Source organism: Ambystoma mexicanum, chromosome 1q (genome assembly GCF_040938575.1).
Source record: "Ambystoma mexicanum isolate Mex_15411 chromosome 1q, UKY_AmexF1_1, whole genome shotgun sequence".
Classification (NCBI taxonomy): domain Eukaryota; kingdom Metazoa; phylum Chordata; class Amphibia; order Caudata; family Ambystomatidae; genus Ambystoma; species Ambystoma mexicanum.
The window spans coordinates 782,438,400-782,463,869 of NC_090922.1; the positions used below are offsets into that span (position 1 = coordinate 782,438,400).

Sequence of the window (25,470 nt, forward strand, 5' to 3'; positions counted from 1 at the left end):
TTTTCCCAAGCACAGCCAACTGCTTATTCCTTTTAACGGTTGTTCAGTAAATGGTAATTGTAATGATAGCAGTTTGCATGACTAAACCTCTTGAGGTGGTACACTCATATGTACAACATAAAGAACCGCTTTGAAGTTGTCTCAAAGTGCTCTTGTCTCCTTTGCTGCCATCTTCCTGTCCAGTGGAAAACAGCAAATAACTGGAACCTTAAATTCCTGTTTATCATTTGATGTTTGAGGGGGGAAGAACGGGCCTTCCTTTTCCTACAAGCATGGAATTCCTCACGTCACACAGTTCTGAGGATAATGGCGATAGGCATGTGTTTTCTATCTCTGTCCATGATATGTAGTCATACAATCTAGGGAGTCGAGCCAGACTTTACATAATCAGGAGTTGCCCCCTAGCTGTTGTGGAATGGTTCAAGAGGAACATCTTAAGGGTAACTTTGGGCTTCCGTTCCTTTCCAGTGGGATCCTACCAAAGGCATTTCCTCGTATTTAGCTGAACTAAATGTTCCTTCTCTTCTCTCCAATATATTGGGAGGTTGTTCACGCAAATGTTAAGGACAGAACTAGAGCATTCTGTGGAGTGGGCCACAATGAATGAAGAATATGCTTGTGCAAAGGCACTCCCATCCCACAATCTGGCCACTACTGCTATATCTTGTTATGGACTGGAAATGTGTGCTCAGCAGTGACTCACTCACCCCAAACATGATTTTATTTTGCCTGGTCTCTCTACTCCTTATGTTTGCCTTTTAGGCACACTTGCAGAGTCTTTGTCTGTCTCCCATTGTTTCCACAACAGTAATTACTTCAAAGAATTTGACTTTGGAAATACTTTGAAACATACGTGTAGTTGTGAGTTAAGGGTTAAAAGGGGGTGGGGTAGTAGTTAATGAGGAGGTGCGGCATGGAGGGGAACCTCCAAAATTTGAAAAAAGTGAAGTAAAACTTCTAAGTAATTACTGTTGTGGAAATGACTTGGTACCGTCTGTGACGTGACCTGACCGGACCAATCGTGGTCCTTGTTCATCTCCTAAAATGTGCTTTATTTTTTATCTTTGAAATTCAACATTAGTAGATTGTCTTCAAGTGTCCTTCCCCTCTAATACTTGTCGAAATTGACTGTGTAGGTCTGGTAAGTGCAACCTTTGACTTTTTGTTCATACTTTTTGGTAAGTTGAATTTCTACAATCTAGCTTGGTGGGCAGATTTTAGGAGGCAGCCTAGTTATAGTCAATCGGTGAATTCCGAGAGGTTGGCCAAAGCTCAATCAATGTAAACATGGAGAGAAGGCGAGGCTATTCTCAAGAGTGTGAGAGTAGGGTCAGTAGTGCACAATGAGTCCACACAGTGAAGCGCACATAATTCAATTTGGACAGGAATGTATAAAAATACAATATTTATTTCATGCCTTAAAAACACATTAAAAAATGAAACGAGCAGGTGATGCTATTGCACAATACTCAATAAACATTTCTGAGGCTTGTATATCTGCTTAGAGCGCATGCTATATATAGGCCGACTGTTAGGCAGAAACCTGTGCAGTTCCTTTAGGGAACACTGCAAAAGATTTAAGACTACAGGTGTTGGCAGTAAACCCACTTGGTAGCAGTCTGTACCACCCAGATTTACCTGGTATCTGTGGCTGAGCAGTCAGACTTCCCTCAAGAAGAGTTAGGCAGTATGCAAAGTATACACAATAGGCACTCAGATACAATAATACAAGCAGACACTGACCAGAGCTTTGGTATCAAAGTATATAATTATTTTTTTAAAAACACAGTTTGAAACACTCCAGCACTCTTATTGAAAAATATTCTAAACACAGTTACTATTGTAATATATACACCCCTTTTTCCTTATCAGATAAGTCACAGTAAAACACCACTTATTTTCATACAGAGGTGAGCGCTTAACTAGATTGCACTCCAATAAGTTTGTGAGAAAGGGAGGGAAAAAGACAGAATATGGAAAGGTACACCACTCTAAGATTCAGGAACACTATTAGCAAGGCAGAAGAGCAAAAAGTCCCTGGTGAGCCAAAGTCCAAAGGCTGGGCCCCCTCTTAGAGAGAGCAGAGCACAAATGCGCCCAAGATCACACAGTTACACTAGGCTTAGAAAGTCTTGCAGAGGGTTCAAAAAGAGTTTAGAGAGGCTTATGAAAGTTTAGCCAGGGTGTCCCAGACTAACCAAGGTTCGAAAGCTGGGGGCTAAATCTACCCCGTACAGTCGGTAGCAAGGGAAGCCAGGCGGGACACGGTACCTTTAGTGGGAAGGATCCTCCAGCGGTGGCAGTTGTTCCTGGTAGTGGGTGCAAGTTGCGTCGTCGTCCAGGGGAAGAGAAGATCTCGACTTGGAGGAAAGATGAAGGTCGTTGCACTACCAGGGCAGAAACCAGCCGCAGAGTTTTCTGGTTAAAGGTGGTACCTTTGTTTCGCGGTCGTGGGAAAACGTGGTATCCCGGTTGCCGGGGTGCTTGGCACGGGCAAGGCAGCCACGAGGTACGTCCGGAAAGCGAAAAGACGGTGAAACTGGTTATCCCCACCAGTCAAAGGAAGAAGACTCTCCGGCGGGAGATCTTCTCTGTCGTTGGGAAAAGTGGTGAGGCAGTCCAGCAGGGCTCCACCGGTGGTGGTGTCGTGGCAGGTCGGCTCAGCTTCTCCCTCGTCGGATTCTTAGGTCCTGTGGCGACTTCTGAAGTTCCAGTCCCCAAAGCCCTGCTTTTATGCAGAAAATCCCCATTCACTCAGCCTAGCTGTCACTCAAACATGCTAAGTGGTGAGCCGGCCGGCTCACCACTTGGGCCAATCAGGATGGAGTGTGACTTGAGTTGCCTAGGCAACTCAGTCCAGCGTGCCTAAATTTCCCTCCACCCCTCCTAAGTACCCCAGACAGAGTGGCACCACTTTGGAGGGCTTCTGTGGAGAAGCCCGCCAAAAAGTGGAACAAAGGGCTCGACTTGGGTTGGAGTCACAGAAGAGAACACAAACGCCATTTTAGAATCAAGTTTTGGCAAAAAATACCAACCGGAGAATTAATATTAATTAAATAAAACGGCAGTATGTTCGAGGCTACCGTAAATAATTAAATAAAGGTAGTAGCCTAAAACAATGGGAAATCCCATAGGAAAATATTCGCGGTTGAATATAAAAAGTAGTATCCACTGCCACCAGCCAAAACTCGATCAGGGGGGACGGAGACGTGCCCCCTCGACTAACAGACCCCGGGGCAATTGAATTGCCCCAGCCAGTACGTCCACAATATGATGGTTTGTACTGGTTCTGTTCAGAATTTAAGACTAGTTAAGTCAATGGTGACTTTACATGCCCTGGGAGACAGTAGTCAGTCCCAGGGTATGGAGTCTATACTGGGGGGTCACTATGACACCCCTGTGTCACTGCACTGAGGGTGCTGTGTAACACACATCACAAAAACACATGAAGCCCTATGGAGTAAAAGACCCCATAGCCCATTAAACACATCTAGATTCAAAGAAACACTCAAATCATGCCCAAGAGTGAGGGTAAAAGTGTCTCACTCTTGGCAGGAGAAAAAAATAAACTCCAAAAATCCAGCAAAGCTGCTGGGGGACTCACTAGGTTAGGAAATTCAGCCTAAACAGAGAATTCTCCCCAACAACCGACCTCTAGTGGTAGTCGCAGAGTATTGCATGATCTGTTTTTGAAACTCGAAAAGGGACGTCAACTGGGTGTGTTACCTAGTGTGAAGTCTACTATACCCATGGCCCATCACACGTCGATGTCCCGCAGATTTTTTTTTTTTTTACACCATCTTCGGACACAAGTTGCAGAGTTCTCTTGGATATACACCTTTATTAACAAAGTGTATTCTATTTCTATTTTCATTGTGCTTCGTTTCTGCCTCCAGAAATTCTTAGATGGCGCTCGACGGACTGACGGCCCCTACGTCAAAGAGAAGCCCTTGTTCGAAGGACCGTGACGGCGACCGACACAGGCATCACCGGCCCTCTACATTGGGGTGAGTGGGGGGAGGTCATATACTCTTTTGTTTCAGAGAATGCCTATTTCTCCACCTTCTCGCCATGCTGCCTTTTTCCTCCACTGTGGAAAATGCACCTTTAAATTCTGCCTTTCTTGCAGTCAGAAATATCCCTGGAACGACATGCACCGGGAGTGCAAAAATTGTCTTCCATGGGATCACGTCAAGAAGCATTGAAAGTCCTGCAACCTTTTCCAACCCAATATCCTAAGAGATCAACGTACGGAATGTTGGGCCGCCCACACCATGCAGGCCGATGCCTTCATAGACGTGGCGGGTGAATCCCACGATGGCAGTGTTAGTGACGCCGAAAACGATTGAGGTTCGACAGACCCCAGGTGCGAGCCCCTCGACATCAATAAAGCAGGGCAGAGGCCCTGCCACAGAGAAGACACGCAGTGACAAGAGCGCACACATTTAAAAAAACGCATAACCCCAGGCCAAATGCCGACCGCGTTGTCGGCCAGCAATGCAGTGTCCATGGTGAAAGATCAATCTAAATCCCTCCTGTTCTCTGGGCCCTCACGGTTGCATTCGCCTCACGACCGATCTCCTAAATGGGCGGCAAGTAGGCCCATTTCGGACACTGCGCCCAAAAAGGCCCTCCTTTCACACGCCGAGGAACACACGTCCAAAGAAAAATCTTTGCAGTCTTCAATCACATTGAAATTGCAGCAAAGGATTAAAAAGAACATGCCACGAAAATGCTGCTTAAAGATAAAGTGTTGAAATACCCTAGTCCTTCGAAGGACAAAACACAAAAGACAGACTACACCCTCTGAAGATCCACTTTCAGGGGCTTTACACCAGAAGAGGCAGCCTCCCTTTCAGGAACCCTCTCCCCTACACTATCTCCTTTGCCAAATTTCACATAATGGACACCAGAAAGTTTCGATATGGTAATAAGAAGAATCTCTTGCTTTGTAGACTTTATGGATCGCTATCCAGAGGAGTTTAGACACCCTCAAGGTACTGCACCAGATGGAGGGGAAACTAGTGGGGAGCCACCTTCAAAGGTGTAAAGACTGGACAGCTCTCAGCCCAGCACTTCCAATCAGTCTTCACTACAGACAGTCAAGACCCCTCTTAGGACCTATATATTGTTGACCCTCCGACTCACAGGATTCAGGATCACAATATGACCATCCCTCCAAAGTCAAGATCAATATTATGATGATGAGGATGACGACGACCCCCCTGACATTTACATCATGCCGTCCCTGGACAACCAAGATCAGCCTGTTACTAACTGCCCCTTAGACAACCAGCTCCAATACAATGAGCTGCTACTTAAAGCTGCACACATTTTAAAATAGAAACACAAGCAGTCCAACATGACAAGGACATGGTGGACGACATTCTGGGGGACAAAAGATCAGTAAGCCATTTTTCCCCATTTTACTGTCGGTGCAGAGACTCATCCAGCCATCCCTACTGACGCCTAACCTTACAAGAGCGGTTAACCTCTGCATTGAAAAAATTATTCAAGCCGGCACCAACAGAATCCCTTTACATTAGAGGTCTAAAACCTGACTAGAGTCGTTACAACAATCAGAAAGAGGGCAGGCACAGCTCTAGCTTCTGCTGAGGTACCTCCCGACAAGGAGAGTAAAAACATCTATACTCTCGGCTTATCAAACAAGAATTGCAAATAACACTACCTTACTGGCCAGTTATAGCTGCCATGTGTGGAATTCACTCCAACAGCAAATAGATGCCGTCCCTAAGCCCTTCGTCTCAACTCTCTAAAACCATCATCGAAGGGAAATCGATTGCAAACTGCATCCTGAAAAATAATCTGGACAAAGCTGTTAATCCTGGACGTTTTATAGCGGAGGGCACCTTATTCAAATGGTATGCCTGGTTAACAGAGTCATGCTTCAAACTTGAGATGCAAGCTGCTCTTCTAATTATGCCAATTGAACCAAATGTATTTGGCAAAACAGTAGAGGATGCACTAAAAAGTGCAAAAGAAGAGCAGGACACTCTAAAATCACTGGGCCAAATAACTAACAAGCCTTTTGTCCAGCGGGGGGTTTAACACACAGGGCTTTTTTTCATGGACAAGTTCACAGCGTTTCACTTGGTATAGCCAAGAAGGCCAGTCCCCATTCGGATTTCTTCACTGCCTATCAAGGGTGGATTTTGTCGAGTTTCGAGTTTCTTCGTGGAAGCTTCCAGAAGATTTTTCAGGCCTACACTGCGTTGATCATGTCGGACGAGAAGGATTCCCCTTCCCTTTTCAAGCTGTGCTCCGACTGCGGTTTGTGGAATGTTTACATGGACGATAAACGTTCCCAGTGCCTGTACCCAACGCATAAAGAGGAAGATTGTGTGTTTTGCCATCACCTCTCAAAACGTATGTTGAAGGGTCGGCGTAAACGTCTGAAGGAGTGGCTGCAGGCCAAGGTCTCTGCACCGGTTGGTTCCCAGGAGCATGCCTCTCCCGGATCAGGAAAGCTGAGCAGGCTTCCAAATCCTTTGAGGACGACCTATGTTAGGGGAATTCTCATACTATGGCTAATTTCCCTTACCTATAGAGTCCCCCAGCAGCTTTGCTGGATTTGAAGGGTTTGTTTCTTTTTACCTGCTAAGAGTGAGACTCTCTTTCCCACTCTTCGGCATTTCTGCTATGTGTGTTCTAGGCTATTTTTGTGTTTAATGCCTATGGGGTTTTCTCTCCTCCCATAGGAACCATCTTTATTCACATGTATTACACAGCACCCTCAGTGCAGTGACACAGGGGTGGCTTAGCGATCCCCAAACATAGACTCCATACCCTGAGACCGACTACTGTCTCCCAGGGCATGTATAGTCCCCATTGACTTTACTAGTCAATTGTTATAAACTTAACCCGTAAAACCCATCTTACTATGGAGGTACTGGAAGGGGTTAATAGTTTTTCCCTAGGTTTATTTTCGAGGGGGTACCTTAAAGTCCCCCTCTCTAAATTTTCTGGCTGGTGGCAGTGGTTACTACCGTAAATATTTGACCGCAAATATTTCTCTATGGGATTTTTCCATTGTTCGAGGCTACCACTTTTTCTGACAGCCTCTAACATACTGCCGGTGCATTTTTATATTAACTTTGCTCCGGTAGGTTTTATTTGCCAGAACTTTAATATAACTTCTTTCTTGTGTCTTTCTCTACGATCCTAACCCAGGTCGGGGATCCTTTGTTCGTCCATTTGGCGGGCTTCTGCCCAGAAGCCCTCCTCCCGGCACCACTGAGTCTGGGGTGGGTCCATTGTGTGGGAGGGGGAGTAGGACCCCTGGACAGAGTTGCCGCAGCAACTCAGGTCGCACTCTAACCTGATTGGCTGGGGGGTCTCCCGTCAAGATGACCACTCCACTGTGTGAGTGACAGCTAGGCTGTATGAATGGGTCTCTTTCTGCATAAAAGCAAGGTCCTGAGGACTGGAAGAGCAAGACATTGCCACTGGAACTACGGAACCGAAGAGGAGAGAAGCCAAGGACATCTGCAACGACTAGCACCACCGGTGAAGCCCTGCTGCAGCGTCTCACCACTTTTCTCCACACGACGAGAGGAGATCTTCATCTACAAGAGCCTTCTTCCCTTGATCTGGTCGGGCCAACCAGTTTGCACATCGCCGTCCCGAACCTGCTGTGGTCGAATCGCCAGTGCCCCGCACTTGGAGACGGGATAGCCAAGCAGCTATCGACCCGGACCGCGATTAAAAGGAGCGTACCTTTTAAACTTTGTTTGGTAGCACCGCGGCTGGTTTCATCCCTGGGTAGAGCAGTATCTCGAATCTTCCTCCATTACGAGAGCCTCAATTCCTTTGCTGGATCACCCGAACTGCAGGAACTACCAGGAACAACCGCCACTGAAGGAGCCACTTCTCCGCTTTTAAGGTACATTGTTGCACCAGGCCACCCTTTCTTCGTGGTACTGCTAAAGGTGTTTTAAATCCTTTTCCTACCTGTTGGGTTGGCTGCCCCCTCGCTTAACATTGTCTTTCACTTTCTGCATCTACCTTTTCAACATCGTTAACCAAAGACTTTACTGCAGCTACAAGAAAATGTTTTGCTCCTGGGCTCTTGCCCTGTACCACTAACTCTGGCACAGGCCTACTGACTCTGGTCACATTTGTTAGACCTGCTTTCTCGAGATTGATTCTCCATTCGAACTATGTGGTGCAACTCTTTCTTATAACTACTCTTTCCCTCCCACTGCATAATCATTGTGAAATGCCATTTTGCTCAGTTTTCATTTAAATTATTGCCTATACTGATGTACTGTCTTGCTGAACTGGTTCACAAATGATGGGAAGTGTTGCTAGGGTGTATAAGAACCTATTTCTAGATAACTTGTGTTTTCCCTCCCTTGTGAGAAATTGCTAGAGGATCCCTTGTGTGTAGTTGTCACTGTGCCGTTTTGCTCCGTTTTCACTTTGGTTCACTTGGTCGTGGAGAAGGACTGTGCGTTTTGCAAGGACATGTCGGAGCGGACCATGAGGGATCGGCGGATCCGCCTCACCAACTGGCTGTAAGGGAAGAGCCCAGCGGTAGGTGAGAAGAAGAGGTCCGAGCGGTCTTCCAAGTCCTTTGAGGGTGCTCCGGCGACGGGGGACCAACAGAAGGCTAAGCACCGCGAGTCCGCGGGCACCGGGAGCGCCGAACGGTCGGGCTCCTCGGCTGCCAGGCAGGACGCACTTTCACCGACGCCATCAAGCACGAGCCAACGCTCTGGCTCGGGGAAGAGAAAGTCGGAGAACCCGGCTAAGCTTCTGGAGAAGCCCCGGTCAATCCTGACGGAAGCAGCCAAGGGGGTGCGAGGCGGTGACCCTCCCCCCAAGGTGAAGCCCTCAAGCGTGCCAAAAGTCATGCAGGCCCTGATTCACCCGGCTAAGGCCTCTATCGAGGGAGTCATGGCTGTCCTGGCGAAGCCTGTGGAGGCTACCCCACTGGAGGTGACCTCTGGGCCCAGAGTTTCCCTGCCACCGCGGAGGGAATCCTCTTTTCAGCCCATCGATAAGACCCCCTTGAAAACCCCGGTGGAAACAGAGGGGCGGGGGCCGGTGGCCGTTACGGACACAGATACAGCATCTGAGGAGGAGCTGGCTGAAGTCGTGAAGGGCCTGAACAAGAGGTTTGAGGAGGTCCGGTCCCACGGGAGGAATCCCGGGGAGGCAGGCGAAGAGAGCGACGGTGGCGCTGACGAGGCTCCCGTGGAGGAGCAGCAACCATCACACCCCTCGCAGCCAGTGCCCAAGCCTCAGGACAACTCGGTGGCCATTTTGATGGCAATCCAAACCTTATGCACAGAGATAAGGACGAGGTTGCCTCTACCCCCAATGGACGACCCAGCAGAACGGGGCCCGTCGGGAAGCCCTCCAAACAAGCGGAGGAGAGTTCATCCCCCCCCGCCCTTCCAGCCCGCTCAGCCTTCATCCCCTTCCCCTGATCCTAGGGATGACACTGGAACAGATATGGCCACGACGGGGACGGATGACAGTGGTGACGACGGGATGGGCCTTCCATCACCACCCCCTCGGACCTCCCCGCCCATGAAATTGGCTCCTTCCACGCCATGATTGCCAGGGCATCCAAGGTTTTCCAGCTCTGCCCTGAAAAACATAAGAAGGAAGGCTTCCTCTATCAACGGCGCGAGGCCAAGAGGAAGACTGTCCTCGCGGTGCCGTTGCTTGACGACATCTGGGATGAGGGACTTGCTCTCCTGAAGAACCTGTCCACGAGGCCTGCCAAGAGGGATTGGTCCGAGAAGAAGTACCGGGTCCCCGATTCTGCCCCTTTGTGCCTTAGGGCACAGCCGACCCCCTGATTCGGTCGTCTCGACTTCATCCGCCCCACCTGACGGCGAGGGAAAGAAACGGGACACCATGGGACGACAAATCATCTTGTCTGCGGCAACGACAATTAAGGCGGCCAACACACTATCGATTGTGGCCTGCTACGACAGGGAGTTGTGGTATAAGATCGCTCCCCTGCTGGACTTCCTACCGGACGACAAGAGGTCGGAGGCCCTGGAGATCCTACAGGAAGGTGAGGTGGCGTTGGACCACGCCATAACGGTGGCCACGGACATCGCAGACACCGGGTTCCACCAGTTGGGCAACGGTTTTTGCCGTTGTCGGCGGGGATGGCTCAAGGCAACAGATTTCCGCCAGGACGTGATAAACAGAGTTCTGGACATGCCCTTCGAAGGGAAAAACCTGTTTGGAAAGACAGTAGATGAGTCACTTCAGGCCATCAAGACCGACACAGAGACGGCTCGAGCTTTGGGAGTTTTCCAGCAACGACGGCTGCCCTTTCGGAACTCCGGAGGCAAGCAAGGTGCCTCCAAAGGATTCGGCGGTGGCTCCTCTACGTTCCGCCAGGCAGCCCATTCCTCGTCGCAAGGGGCCTACAGAGGGCGCGGCAAGTCAGGAGGATCACGTCCCCAAGGAAGCCAGGGCGGCAAGGCCGCCTCGAAGCGGGACTGAACCGGCCGTAGCCTTGGGCTCCCACCAGAGCACCCTGGTGGGAGGCCGGCTGGCGAAGTTCGTCAGCCTGCGGGAGTCCATCTCCACCGACGGTTGGGTGGTGGATGCCCTGGCCCACGGGCACAGTCTTAAATTCCTAAAAAAGTGTCCCTGCATTCCTCCCGTGGCCAGGAAGGAAAATCACGTCCCTCAACTGCTGTTAGAAGTAAGGGCGATGCTCAAAAAGGGAGCCATCAAGCCCGTCCTGAAGAGGCCCAGAAGTTCCGGATGGTCACCCTCCAGCACGTGCTAGCACAGCTGGAGGAAGGCGACTTCCTATCGTCGCTGGACTTGGAGGATGCTTACTTCCACATCCCCATTCTAAAAGGACACCGAAAGTTTCTCAGATTCGTAGTCCAAGGACGGCATTACCAATTCAAGACCCTGCCATTCAGATTGAAGTTGGTGCCAAGGGTATTTACCAAGTGCCTAGCACCAGTGGTGGCGCGGCTGCGCCTGCAGGGGATCCACGTTTACCCCCTACCTGGACGATTGGCTCATCCGAGCAATGACAAGGGAACCCGCTGTCGAGCGCACAGCAAAGACCGTCCAACTGCTCACGGATATGGGATTCTCCATCAACTTCCCCAAATCCCACCTGGTTCCGTCGCAGGTTGCACTATTTCTGGGAGCCAAGCGCAATACGGTGGCACGATTGGGCTCTCCGTCGGAGGAGAGGACAAAGGTCATCCTTTGCAAGGTGCAGCGCCTGCTGGCCACAGACGTGGCCAGTGTGAGGTTCATCAAGACCCTCCTCCGCATGATGTCTTGTTTGTTTAATTTATTTGTAAAGCGCTCCGGATCCAGGGGTATATGGGCGCACAAGAATATGGTTACAGAGTACAAGTTAAACATATAATAGTTATACAATTTACCACTACAGTATTTTATACATTTACAGTTAGCATAGGAGATATATAGTGGCAATAGTATGTACACAAGAATGATACAGATGCTAGTGCCCGCAGATATAAGTGGGTAGAGAGTGAGAGCTGGGAAGGGTAGTGTGAGGTGTCCTGAGTCACTTGTAGTGGGGTGAGTTTTTATTCAGTAGCCAAGTGATAACCTGGGTTCTGAATGGTTGAAAGGTGGAGATGGTTTTGATGTCCAGTAGAAGTTTATTCCACAGTTGGACGGCAAGAACCGGGAAGCTGGTTCCTACGGCTCGTTTTAGGGTGTATTTGGGAACCATCAGGCATAGTGTGTTAGAGGATCTGGTGATTCTGTTAGGTTTCAGGGTGAATTTGTTGGTTAGATAGGGAGGTGCAAGGTGGTTCAAGGATTTGTAGGTGAGGCATAACGTTTTTAGGTCCATTTTTTTGTTCGATGGATAGCCATTTACATGTTTGTCTGATAGCAGAGATGTGCTCTCTTCTGGGAATATTAAGCGCAGCTCGGAGTGCATTGTTTTGGAGGACCTGCAGTTTATTGATGATGGATTTGTTTGCACCTGCTGTAACGCTCACCTGGCACCCACGGAGGCGCTGACCTGGTCTGGATTGCTGTAACCTCTTCAAGCGTGATGCGCAGGATTCGAAACACCGACTGAACTGGACCCCCAAATCTGGCTTGTCTGGCCCGTAGAAAAATCTTTCTGTAGGTGGAGAAAGGGGATTAACTGACTGCAGAGTATTGTGATTGCTTCCCACCTCCCCTTTGCTCTTCTCTGACCACCTCCGAAATCCCCAATCAAGGCTCACCTTAATGTTTGAATGGATGAGCTCTCCATCCTGCTTCTGGTGCAGGGGCGCGTATTTGACCAGTTACTTCACTGGTTTCGGAAGGCGAAATGCAGTTTAAAAAGTTCCAGAGTAGAGTCTTCTCTTTGCACCTGAAAATAAGGACAGATCGCAGGTTAAGAAAAGCAAACAGAGTGGAAGTGATGCTTCGAGGGATATTGCCGGAGATAAACTCGGGTGAGTTTGTGATAAAATGATCCCTTTAAATGTCTTTGAATCCCTCTAGTAGTGTCTTTCTTTTTTCCCCTTAGGGGCTGGGGTGCGGTACCAGGCCAAGAAGTGGCGCCGACCCGAAATGAGGAGTGGTTCCGTCAAATATGGCCAGGTAAGTCTTGTGACGGAAAATCAGGCTTTCCTCATTTGTTCCTCCTGCTCACCTTTTGTCTCTTCTTCTCCCCTGCAGGTGCAGAGATGTGGCGGAATGCCCAGAAGGTCGCGGTGGATAGTGAAGAGCCCACGAGGCAGGTGAGTGATGCGCGGCGCTGCTACAAGTAGCGCAATGCTTTTAAAGAATGTCTATCTTCAGGATCGCTGGCGTGATGATTCCGGAGACAGGTAGGAAATTAGATTAAGTTCTTGGTTTTCACCTTTTCTCTTCCCTTCCTTCCTTTCAGGTATCCCAAGATCGAGACAGGCGTGGCTGGAGGCAAGATGCAGGAGCAGGCACGGTAAGCTTTCAGCTGCTAGATGCAGAGCAACGCGAAGCACGTGTGGCAGTCCGGGCGTGGTTTAAATAGCCTTGGAAGAAGTTCCAGGTAAGTATTCTTCCACGGTCCCCACCCAAGTAAAATAGTTCCTTTGATAAAATAGTCCCTCCTAAGCCTCATTTGGCTTGAGGCTTCATGCAGCATGGTCTGCGTCAGGTAAGTGCACCAAACACCCTCTTTTATGAGCCTGGCGCCTATGGCGCCAGGACTGATGTCCAACATGAGCCTGGCGCCAAAGGCGCCAGGACAAAGTCCAAAGAGCCCCTATTAGGGGCCGCTGGGCTTTTACCCGAGGGCATGATGCCTGCTCCCGGGGGTGCTGGGCCTGTCCTGGTGCTCCGGGGGTAGGCATCAAGACACCTGCATATAGGCTGTTGCAGTAGTCCAGTTTGGACTGTATGAGTACTCTGGCTAATATAAGGCAGCTGCTAGTGGATAGTAGAGGTCTGCAAGCCCTTATCAGCTTACCTGTGTAGGCAGTGGATGAGGCGGTCATATTGATTTGTTTCGAGAGGTTGGTATTGGTATCTAGATAGAAACCAAGGGGTTTTTTTTTTGGAAATGGGAATGCTATTTCCATCGATAGTAATGCTGATATAGTTGGGGCCGAGTTTCGAGAGGGTGTTGGGGGAGCCGACCAGGAGCAGTTACGTCTTATCATCATTCAGGCAGAGCATCTACCTGGTGCGCCTATGCAGGCTGCGGATGCGTCCTCTACAGGAGTTCCTCGACGCCCGCTGGATGCAAGTGGCGGGCAGTTTCGAAGACAAGATCCCGATCAACAAGGTCTTCCACCAAGAAATTCGGTGGTAGGGCACCCGTGCGCATCTCGCGGCGGGCACAGACTTTCAGACCCCAGCACACCAGGAGACGGTTACGACGGATGCCTCCCTGGAGGGATGGGGAGCGCACACCGGAGATCTTCACGTGAGAGGCCTTTGGCTCCCGGAGTAGAGGTCACGCCACATCAACATCCTGGAGCTCCGAGCAGTGTTCTGGGCTTTCAGGTCGTTTCTCCTGTCCCTCAAGGGCAAGGTGGTGAGGATCTTCACCGACAACACCACCACGATGTTCTACATCCGGAAGCAGGGAGGAACCAGGTCCCCGGCCCTATCCAAGGAGGCCCAGGATCTATGGCATTGGGCCTCTTTGGATAGCCCATGGGATGTTTCTGGTGCCCTTCCATCTAGCAGGGATAAAGAACACCATCGCCAACACACTCAGCAGGGAGCTGCGCTCGTGCCACGAGTGGGAACTGCGTCAGGACCAAGTGGATAGACTTTTCCGACGATGGGGCAAACCCCAGATCGACCTGTTCGCGACGGCGGCAAACTCCAAGTACCAGAGGTTCGCCAGCAGGTTTCCCCAGCTGAGGAGCATGGGCGATGCTTTCTCGTTCCTCTGGGACGGCCTGTTCCTGTATGCATTCCCCCCCCCCGTTGCCGTTGCTACTGGGACACATCCACCAACTCAAGAGGTCCCGGTGCAGGATGACCCTCGTCGCACTGGCGTGGCCGAGACATATCTGTTTCCCGGACCTTCTGGACTTGTCAGCGTCCCTCCTAGTCAAACTATCGACGGACGTGGATCTTCTCTCCAGAGAAGGAGGTGCCATCCTACATCACGACCCGGGGTCTCTGAACTTGCAGGCCTGGTTCCTGCAGCACTAGAGTTTGGAGGGTATGATATCCCGGCGGACTGCAAGGAGGTGCTTGCAAAGGCCAGGGCGTCCTCAACTCTCAAGTGCTATGTACACAAATGGAAGAGGTTCTCTGTTTGGTGCCGTGCACAGAAGATGAACCCTCTGCGAATTACAGCCCCTCAAGTGCTGCCGTACCTGCTGTCGCTGGTCAAGTTGGGGCTGGCTCATGCCTCCATCAAAATACATCTAGCAGCGATCTCCCGCTACACCAGAACTACGGGACGATCATCTCTGTTGTCTCATCGCCTGGTGAAGGAGTTTATGAAGGGACTGTTCCGTTCTTTCCCGCCGGTGAAGGCCCCGGCGTGGGAGCTGAACGTGGTGCTGACCAGGCTCATGGGGGCGCCTTTCGAGCCTCTGCATTCGGCACCATTGAAGCTCCTATCATGGAAAACAGCATTTCTTGTGGCCATCACCTCCGCACGACGAGTGGGAGAGATCGAGGCCCTATCCTGCAAGCCTCCATACTTGACTTTTCCCGAGAGGAGGGGGGTGCTGAGGACGCACCCCTCCTTCATGCCCAAGGTGCCGTTGAACTTCCATCTCAAAGAGCCCTTGGTGTTAACAGTTTTCTTCCCTTCGCCTTCCTCACCGGCCGAGAGGACTTTGCACTCGCTGGATGTAGCTAGAGCGCTGAAGTTACGTGGACCGCACAAAGAGTTTTCGGAAGACATCACAACGGTTTGTGAACTTTGGACCTGTGAACCAAGGGAAGGCCCTCTCGAAGGCTTCCATTTCCAGATGGCTCTGCGGCTGCATCATGCACTGTCACCAGTTGGCAAACCAACCGTTGCCCGGCCGTCTGAGAGCCCATCGACCAGAGCGATCGCTGCTACCACAGCGTTCTTGTCTGATGTACCCCTGCTGGACCTCTGCAGGGCTGCTACGTGGAGGTCGACACACACCATCACGAGATTCTACTGGAAGGAGTCCAGAGTCTGCCAAGCAGTGCTGCTGCGCAATCTGTTCGCCTGAAGGTGGGCCTGGCGAGGAGGTAAGAGATTCTTAATGTTGAGCCTTGCCACCTCCTGTGGTTGTGCATGTGTGTACTGCTATGTATTCTTATATTCATGAGCATGTGAATCCATGCCAGACCCCATGATGCTGGAGAGGGAACAAGTTACTTACCTGTAACTGTTGTTTCCCAGCATGGGTCTGGCATGGATTCACATGCGAACCCTCCCTCCTTCCCCTCTGCGGCTCTTCACTTGGTCCTACTGCCACTTTACGTGCTACCAAATCTGAGGATGGCTGCCAGGCGAGGGGCTTAGAGAGAGGGCAGTCATTGGCTGGGGGCAGTATGACCCAGAGACCAGTGATTGGTTACTACTAAGAAAGACAGATCAGAAACGAAACATACTGATTTTTTCTTTACCGAGGATTCCCAGCCTGACGACAGGGAATATTCATGAGCATGCAAATCCATGCCAGACCCATGCTGGAGAACAACAGTTACAGGTAAGTAACTTGTTCCTTATCTCATCCGACTGTGCAGGTTACGGATGCACCCTCTGCTGGAGTTCGTCGATGCCCGTTGGATTTAGGTGTCCGGAAGCTTGCAGGACAGGATTGCACTCGTCGAGGGGTTCCGTTGTGCGATAAGGTGGTGGGGCGTGCCCTCGCATCTGACGGGAGGCATGGATTTCCTTGCCCCACCACACCAGGAGACGATGACGACAGATGCTTCTCTGGAAGGATGGGAAGCCCACATCGGAAGTCTTCACGCCAGAGGCCTGTGTCTGCCGCAGGAGTGCCATGGCCACAGGCCCCAGAACATAAAAACCACACCATCTAGTGATGGGGGCAATGGGTCACTTGACTCACTTATGTCCCTTTGGGACCTATAAACACAGGGGCCCTGGATGGACTCAGTCCTGGCGCCTTTGGTGCCCGGCTCATAAAAAGATGTTATTTCAGTGCAGGAGTGCTTTTATTTTACAAGAACTTTCCAGGAGTTGAAAGCCTTTATTCGAGAGAACATCCTCATGTGTTGACTCGTCGGGTGTGGCAGGCAGGCTGAACCTGGTGGGCGTGGCTTCAGAAGCTTTGCTATGTAAGCTGCTCCATCCTTAAGGCCGGTGCTTCGCCTTACTGTGCACTTGCGTGCAACGTGACGCTCACCCCCACTTGGACCAGTTTACTTACCTTTGGAAACCAGGCGTTCTCCTGCATACTCGCCTCCAGGAAACCGGTGCTTCATCGCTTCATCTGCAGACTCCTCTCCTGACATCCAGTGATCTTGATCCCGACGCTGCAGCACCACACTCCGCATCCACAAACTCAGACCATGTGAAGAAGAAAGACAAGGTTAGAACATCTGTCCTAGGGCTGTGCCGCATTTGAACCCCGTGCGCCCCCTAGTTAACAATTTACCAGCAACTGTACCACTGCAGCTTCGTTCCTCATTCCCTCCGGCTGTCGCCTCGAATTCTGCAGCTTCTGCCGGGCCGGCAACATCACCTGCAAGGGAAGAAAGCAAAAGAGCAAACATCAAAAGTGGAATGGACAGCAATACAAGACAACAAACTTTACAATACAACAAAAACAGACGAAAGACAAAGGCAAACAGGAACACTTACCTGAAGTATAGTGGCTTAGTCGCAGCAGGACTGGACTACCACGTGCAACGGACAAGTGAAGGAACTCGGTTCAGATCATAAAAGGGCCCTGCCAGAAGTAGCAGGACAGAGTGCTTGCCAAAACTAATCAACAGGTGAGCTTTCCAGGGACAGCATCCCACGGGTACCACAGTTTGGGAGAAGGGGAACAGGCGCACAAGCTGACATACTCACGCCCGCTATTCTCCACGCAGAAGCAGTCCCGAGCAGCATCACCTATTACCACCAGTCACCACATAAGCGCAGAGGGCGAAGTCGGACCTGAGCGACCTCACCCCCGGGAGTGCTGCAACCGTGCCCCAATGCTTCTGCAGAGACCAGGTGAATGTAACAGAACGCAAAGCCTCTTCGAATCTCTGCCTGGGCGTTATGGAAACGTCTGAAACTGACCAGTTGGCCCGATTACTGGGAGAGTTACGGGCTGAAGTTCATGCCTCAAGACAGGAAACCAATGCCCTAAGGAGGGATCTAATTGTGAACCGGGAACGGACAGATGAACTAGCAAGACAAATGCTCCAGGCACAGGCCGGCCAGGTCCCACGGCCGAGGTATGCCCCTCCTGCCACGCCGTCACAGCCCACGCCAGTACAGGTGGTTCTTCCAGGGAGGGGTTCCCCTGGCCCACCAGAACGCTTCACAAGTGATCCGAATAAGTACGCCATCTTTATGAATCAATGTCGCCTACATTTCTCGTGCAGACCTGGGGCATTCCCCGAAGATCAAGCAAGAGTGGCATTTGTACTCTCATATTTGGGAGGTAGTGCAGCGGACTAGTCAATACCCTTTGTAAACCAGGATGATCCTTTGCTTAGAGACTTCAGAGGTTTCCAGCATGAAATGGAGAAACTATTTGCACGGCATACTCGAGGGCGGGCTCTGGGCAATTAACTGTTATCTCTACGGCAGGGTAATGAAGACCTGCTAACATATATCGCTTCCTTCAGTCGTCTGATAGCAAAAACTAACTGGCCAGAGGAGAAAAGAACTACGCTCTTTTACTGAGGCTTGCGACGGGAACTTGAGGACGTATTTGCCCAAGTAGTAAATCCCCCGGAAAGATGTACTGAATACATTGACCTGACAGTGCAGCTCGATCACAGATTGCAGTATCGGAAGATGGATCGGGCAAAGGCCGAGGGGTGGTCGGTCTACGTGCGACTCCGTGAGAATCAAACCAAATCACATGATCAGTCCGAGCCAATGCAATTCAGAGGCTTGCGGAGCCCACTCACCAAGACAGAATGGGGAAAAAAGGAGACAGCAACAGCTTTGTTTGTTTGTATTGTGGTAAGGCAGGTCACGATCTCTGAGAATGCCTGGTGAAACCACCCAGGAAAGCAGTTGGAGCAACTGACAAGGGTGAAGAAGAAGAACAGGACTCTGGGAAACTCCAAGGCCAGGCAAGTGTAGGGGTCCACTTGTCGAGCGGTGAAAAGGAACCTATACAGACCTCACATCTAGTCCTCCCTGTGCTCCTGGTAAACCACAAGCAACCATCGAAAATACATGCCTTGAGGCATACATCGACAGTGCGGCTGTGGGAAATTACATGGACCGAGATCGGGCTACCCCGATAGGCCTTTCTCTGACAGAGCAGGTTTCGGAAAACGTCACACCAGTTGATGGATCTCAGCTATCATCCGGCCCAGTGAAGCATTACACCGAGAAGGTCACGTATCTGTGTCGGGACGTCACCAAGAGGACCTCACCTTCGATCTCATCGGTGCTCTTCAGTTCCAGATGATATTGGGAATGCCCTGGCTGAAGACCCACAATCCCAAGATTGACTGGCGTAAACAAGTTCTGACCTTTCCCCAAGACTGCGCCGACACCTGTTATAGCAAGGGATTCTCATTAAAAGGTCTTACCAGCCCAGGTTCATCGAAGAAAGAAACCATACTGGGCCTCACCAGTTCGTTACCACCTGAATACATGGATTACCAAGAGGTCTTTCAAAAAGAGCAAGCAAACACCCTACCCTCCGCAAGACTGTATGACTGCCAAATTGATCTTGTACCTGGAGCTGAAGTTCCCTGCAGCCGGATTTACGCCTTAACAGAACAGGAAAACCAGCATCTAAAAACCTACCTCCATCAGTATCTGGCAAATGGCTTCATTCGTTCGTCCAAGTCCCCTGCATCCTCGCCCCTCTCTTTTGTGCCTAAAAAGGATGGAGACCTGAGAACTTGCATTGACTACAGAGTACTTAACCAGATCAAGGAAAAAAACGGTACCCATTACTGCTTATCCCCGAGCTCTTGGATCAAGTCAAAACAATCAGATATGTACAAAACTAGACTTACGAGGGGCCTACCATCTAGTAAGAGTCAAAAAAGGAGACGAGTGGAAGACTGCCTTTGCACAAAATATGGCCTTTATGAATATCAGGTTATGTCCTTTGGACTATGTAATGCCCAGCAGCATTCCAATTTTTCATGAATGACGTGCTCTGCGAACTGTTGGACGTCTGCGCTCTATTCTATATTGATGACATTCTTATCTATTCGACCACCAAGGAGGCCCACATCAACCATGTCCAGGCAGTTTTGGAGAAACTGCGGCAACACCGGCTATATGCCAAATTGGAGAAATGCTTCTTTCATGTGACAGAGGTAGAATTCCTCGGCTTTATTCTCAGACCATGGGACGTACGCATGGACACGTGCAAGGTAGACGCTATCCTTAACTGGCCCTTACTGACATCCATAAAGGGGAGTGCAGAGTGTACTTTGGTCCGCCAACTTTTATCGCCGGTTCATTCCTGCATCCAAAAACATCCCCCTGAAAGGACCACAGGCGTTCCGTCCCAGATATCTGGGACCCTACACTATCAAGGCTGTGATCAACCCTGCAGCCATGAAGTTAGAATTACCGGCCCACATGCAGATCCACCCGGGTTTCATGTCTCACTTCCTAAAACCATTGAGACCAGGTACGCGGATCGATACTCCAACGGATCCCGAAAATAGTTGAAGGAGAACCAGAATACAAAGTTAAAAGGATCCTAAACTCTAAGAAGGTCCGGTTCAAGTTATACTACCTTTTATAGACTGGAAAGGTTATGAACCCCAAGATCGGACCTGGGAAGCCAGTGAGCATGTCCATGCTCCATGATTAATCAGGCAGTTCCACCGCAATATCACCACTAAACCAGGGGCCCGGGGGAAACCACCCATGACGGGAGCCTTGGGGGGAGAGGGGGAATGCTGTCATGGCCACAGGCCAAAGAACACAAAAAACCACACCATCTAGTGATGGGGGCAACGGGGCACTTGACTCACGTATGTCTCCTTGGGACCTATAAACACAGGGGCCCTGACCGGACTCAGTCCTGGAGCCTTTGGCGCCAGGCTCCTATAGAGATAAGAGCAGGAACACTTTATTTCAGTGCAGGAGTGCTTTTATTTTACAAGAACCTTCCAGGAGCTGAACGCCTTTATTCCAGAGAACATCTCATGTGCTGACTCATTGGATGTGGCTCCCTATGCCTGGTCTTCATGTGCTGACTCATTGGGTGTGGTAGGGTGTGGCAGGCAGGCTGAACCTGGTGGGTGTTGCTTCAGAAGCTCAGCTATATAAGCTGCCCCATCCTTAAGGCCGGTGCTTCGTGTTACTGTGCACTCGCGTGCAACGTGACGCTCACCGCCGCTTGGACCAGTTTACTTACCTTTGGAAACCAGGCGTTCTCCTGCATACTCGCCTCTGGGAAACCGGTGCTTCATCGCTTCATCTGCAGACTCATCTCCTGACATACAGCGATCTTGATCCCGACGCCGCAGCACCGCATTCCACATCCACGAACTCAGACCCTGTGAAGAAGAAGAAAGACAAGGTTAGAATATCCGTCCTAGGGCCGCACCGCATTTGAACCCTGCGCCGCCCCTAGTTAACAACTTACCAGCTACTGTACCGCTGCAGCTTCGTTCCTCATTCCCTCCAGCTGTCGCCTCGAGCTCCGCGGGCCGGCAACATCACCTGCAAGGGAAGAAAGCAAAAGAGCAAACATCAAAAGTGGAATGGACAGCAATGCAAGACAACAAACTTTACAATACAACAAAAACAGACGAGGAAAGACAAAGGCAAACAGGAAAACGTACCTGAAGTATAGTGGCTTACTCGCAGCAGGACTGGACTACCCTGTGCAAGGGAGCAGTAAAGGAACTCTGTCCAGATCATACAAGCGCCCCTGCCAGAAGCAGCAGGACGGAGTGCTCGCCAAAACGAATCAACATGTGAGCTTTCCAGGGACAGCGCATCCCACGGGTACCACGGTTTGGGAGAAGGGGTCTGGAAGGGGATCAGGCGCACCATCTGACATACTCACGCCCCCTATTCTCCACGCAGGAGCAGTCTCAAGCAGCATCACCTATTACCACCAGTCACCACATAAGCGCACAGGGTCGAAGTCGGACCTGTGCGACCTCACCCCCGGGAGGGCTGCAACCGTGCCCAACGCCTCTGCAGAGACAAGGTGAGTGTAACAGGAGAGGACGTTGCACATCAACGTTCTGGAGCTACGGTGTAATGCTTCCCTGGACTGCTCGGGAGCGTAATGCCTTCTCAGCCAGTGGATCTGTTACTTGGGCACTTTTAGGATTCTTTTACTGTGTAAACGACAATAATAATAGAACTACTATAATATCTATTTTCTGGGAAATTACTGTATAGCAGTGTGCCTTTGGTGATCCCTCCCTTCTCACCTGTTTGTTTTGTGGAGCTCTCCATCCTGTATTCTACAGGGGTGTGTTGGTATGAAGAACCTTTAACTTGGAATGCTGTGGTGTTCAATAGACTCTTGTCTTTTATAATGTCCTTTCCTTTCTAGAGTTGTCCTGGGTAAGTATTTGGTGAAAATATTATAGTTTGTTAGACTTTGAATAGTCCCTATGTTGGAAAGATCTCTTTATAACATTTTCCCTTAATCTTACAAGTTCTTGGATTTCGTCAAGGTTAATGGCTGCGGCAGTACTCAGATTGAAGAAGCGTTTAACAAACGTAAGTTTGTCTATACGAAGTAATTGCAGCCTTCAGGGAAGAGTGCAGTAATAACTAAGCGGTGAAAACTTGAAGAAACTTCAGGTACGTAACTTATTTAAACTACTTCTTTCTTATTTCTATTAAGTTTGTGTTAGGCAGAATCCTGTGCAGTTCCCTTGGGGACCACTGCAAAAAGACTAAGACTACAGGAGTAAGCAGTAAACCCAATTGGTAGCAGTCTGTACCACCCAGATTTACCTGGTAGCTGTGGCTGAGCAGTCAGACTTCTCCCAAGAAGAGTAGGGCAGTATATAAGAGTAAACACAATAGGGCCAAAAACACAGTGGAACAAGCAAACACTGACCAGAGCTTTGTATCAAAAGTATATACACTAGCACTATAAGTCAAAGTAAGTTCAAAACACAATCAGAAAAGTATTTACACCTCCCCTAGCAATTACTAGACAAGTCTAAGTTAAAACACCACTTTTTGTCAAAACAGAGGTGAGCGCGTAACTTAGATGGCACTCCAATAATTAGGTTAAAGGGAGAGAAAAAGGCAGAGCATAAACATAAAACAATTCCCAACACTTTTCAGTCCAAAGCAAGTCAGTGAACGCAGTATACACTGTATAGCCAAAGTTCATAGGCCAGGCCCACTTTAAATACAGCAAGGTGAAATGTGCCCAGGATCACACGGTTTAAAATGCACTAAAAGTCTTTGCAGTGTGTTCAAAAGAGGATGGGGTGATTCGAGAAGTAAAGTTAGAAGGTCTGGAGCCAACCCAGTTGGAAAGCCAAGGATTTAAGGGTCACCTTTAGCAATCCGAAAAAAGGGAGGCCAGGTGGAACACTGTACCTTAAAGAGAGAGGAAGCTCCAGCAGCGGCAGTTGTTCCTGGCAGTGGATGCAAGTCGTGGATTCGGCCAGGGGAAGAGAAGATCTCGTCAAGGAGGAACCTTGTAGTCGTTGCACTGCCCAGGGAAGAGACCAGCCGCGGAGTTCGTCGGTAAAAGGTGCGTTCCTTTTATTCGCGGTCAAAGTGGTGAAGCTTGGCTATCCGGTCGCCGGGGTGCTTGGCACGGGCGAGTCGACCAAGAGACGTCTTTGGAAGGCGAAGTGGCGAACTGGTTGATCCCACCAGCTCAGAGGGAGAAGACTCTTCCAGCAGAAGATCTCCTCTTGTCATCAGGGAAAGTGGTGAGGTCGTTGCAGCAGGGCTCCACCGGTGATGTCGTCGTCGCAGATGGCTCAGCTTCTTCCCTCTTCGGAATCTTAGGTCCTGTGGCGACTTCTGAAGTTCCAGTCCCAAAAGCCCTGCTTTTATGCAGTAAAACTCCCATTCAACAGCCTAGCTGTCACTCAAACATGCTAAGTGGTGAGCCGGGCGGCTCACCACTGGGCCAAACAGAAAAGAGTGCGACTTGAGTTGCTAAGGCAACGCAGTCCAGGGTGCCAATTCCCCTCCCCACACATCCTGTGGAATCCAGACAGAGTGGCACCATTTGGAGGGCTTCTGTGGAGAAGCCCGCCAAAAAGTGGAACAAAGGGCTCCACCTTGGTCAGAGTTACAGAGACGGACACAAACGCCATTTTAGAAAAGAGTTCTGGCAAAAAGACCCACCCGTGGATTTAATATTAAATAAATAAACCGGCGGTATCTTTAACATTGCACCAAAAAGAGGTGCGTTTAAAATCAATGGGAAAATCCCATAGGAAATATTCCGGTGGAATATTTTGGTGGGTAACCACTGCCACCAGCCAGAAACTCGACAAGGGGGGGACTGGACAGTGCCCCCTTGAAAACAGACCCAGGGGCAATATAATTAACCCCTTCCAGTACTTCCACAATATGATGGTTTGTACTGGTTCTGTTCACAATTTTGGACTAGTAAAGTCAATGGTGACTTTACATGCCCTGGGAGACAGTCAGTCCGTCCCAGGGTATGGAGTCTGTTTGGGGGTCACTATGACACCGCTGTGTTACTGCACTGAGGGTGCTGTGTAACAAATACACAAAAAATAGATGATACCCTATGGAGTAAAAAGAAAACCCCATAGCCCATAAGCACATAACAAGTCAAAGACATGCCTCAAATCATGCCTAAGAGTGGGAGGAAAAAAGTCTCACTCTTAGCAGGAGAAATAAACAAACCCCAAAAATCCAGCAAAGCTGCTGGCGGACTCACTGGGTTTGGGAAATTAGCCTTTTAAGAGAATTCTCCCTAACAGTTTTTTGTTAATGAAATACCTTTTTGTTTGCAGGTTTTCGGAAGGCTGTAGAAGAAATACCTAGGGAAGATGCAGAGTCTGCTGAGGGAACTTCTGAATGAAGGTACTGCGACCGTGAACAAAGACTGCTGCGAAGAAGATACTGCGGCTGTGAGGGAACTTCTGAAGGAAGATGCTGCGGCTACGAACAAAACAGCTGACTGAAGAAACGCTTCGGAAATACTTCGGTTCAGTAAGTCTTTTCAAGAACTATGGGATTCTGTTTTTTCTGTGAAAACTAATGTCTGTCTTTTCTCCTTTGATAGGTTCTGTGAGGAGAGACGCTGGTAGCGTTACCCGCTGTCAGCGGAGCAGACGCGATGCGAGCGCTCCAGTGGAGGTGGGGCTTAAGTAGCTCCCTCTGCAATTGGTATAGAATGTGCTGTAGTTATCAATGGACCTAGCGGCAGCCATGTTTAGTTTATGAAAACCACTGTAAGCACTATAAGAGCCTATGGATGCAATGCTATGAATGGTAGGCTTGTACCCACTGTTGACCTGCTGACTGATGTGATGTCCCTTGCTTCTTCTTTATGACTGAATGGGAAGTGGGCTCATTTACTGGGATCATGACATCCGGACAGTGTTTTGGGCCCTCAAATCGTTCCTGCTGTCCCTCAAGCAAGGTGGTGCAGGTCTTCACCAACCATACCACCACAATGTTTTACATCGGGAAACAGGAGGGCACCAGATCCCCAGCGCTCTCAAAGGAGGCACAGGACTTACAGCACTCGCCCAGGGGATGTTCCTCATCCCTTTTCATCTGGCAGGAGTAAAGAACACAGTCGCCTACTCTCTGAGCAGGTAGCTTCGCTCGTGCCTCGAGTGGGAACTTCGGCAGGACCTAGTGGAGAACCTATTCCTCAAATGGGGCAATCCCCAGAACGACTTGTTTGCGATGAACACCTAGTGCCTGAGGTTTGC

General features: G+C 49.9%; 1 protein-coding gene across 3 annotated transcripts in view; it reads left to right on the forward strand.

The window, feature by feature from the left end:
* Positions 1 to 25,470, forward strand: part of SWT1 (SWT1 RNA endoribonuclease homolog) — a 2,657,341-nt gene that overhangs the window by 574,103 nt on the left and 2,057,768 nt on the right. The gene's annotated exons all lie outside the window — the stretch shown is intronic.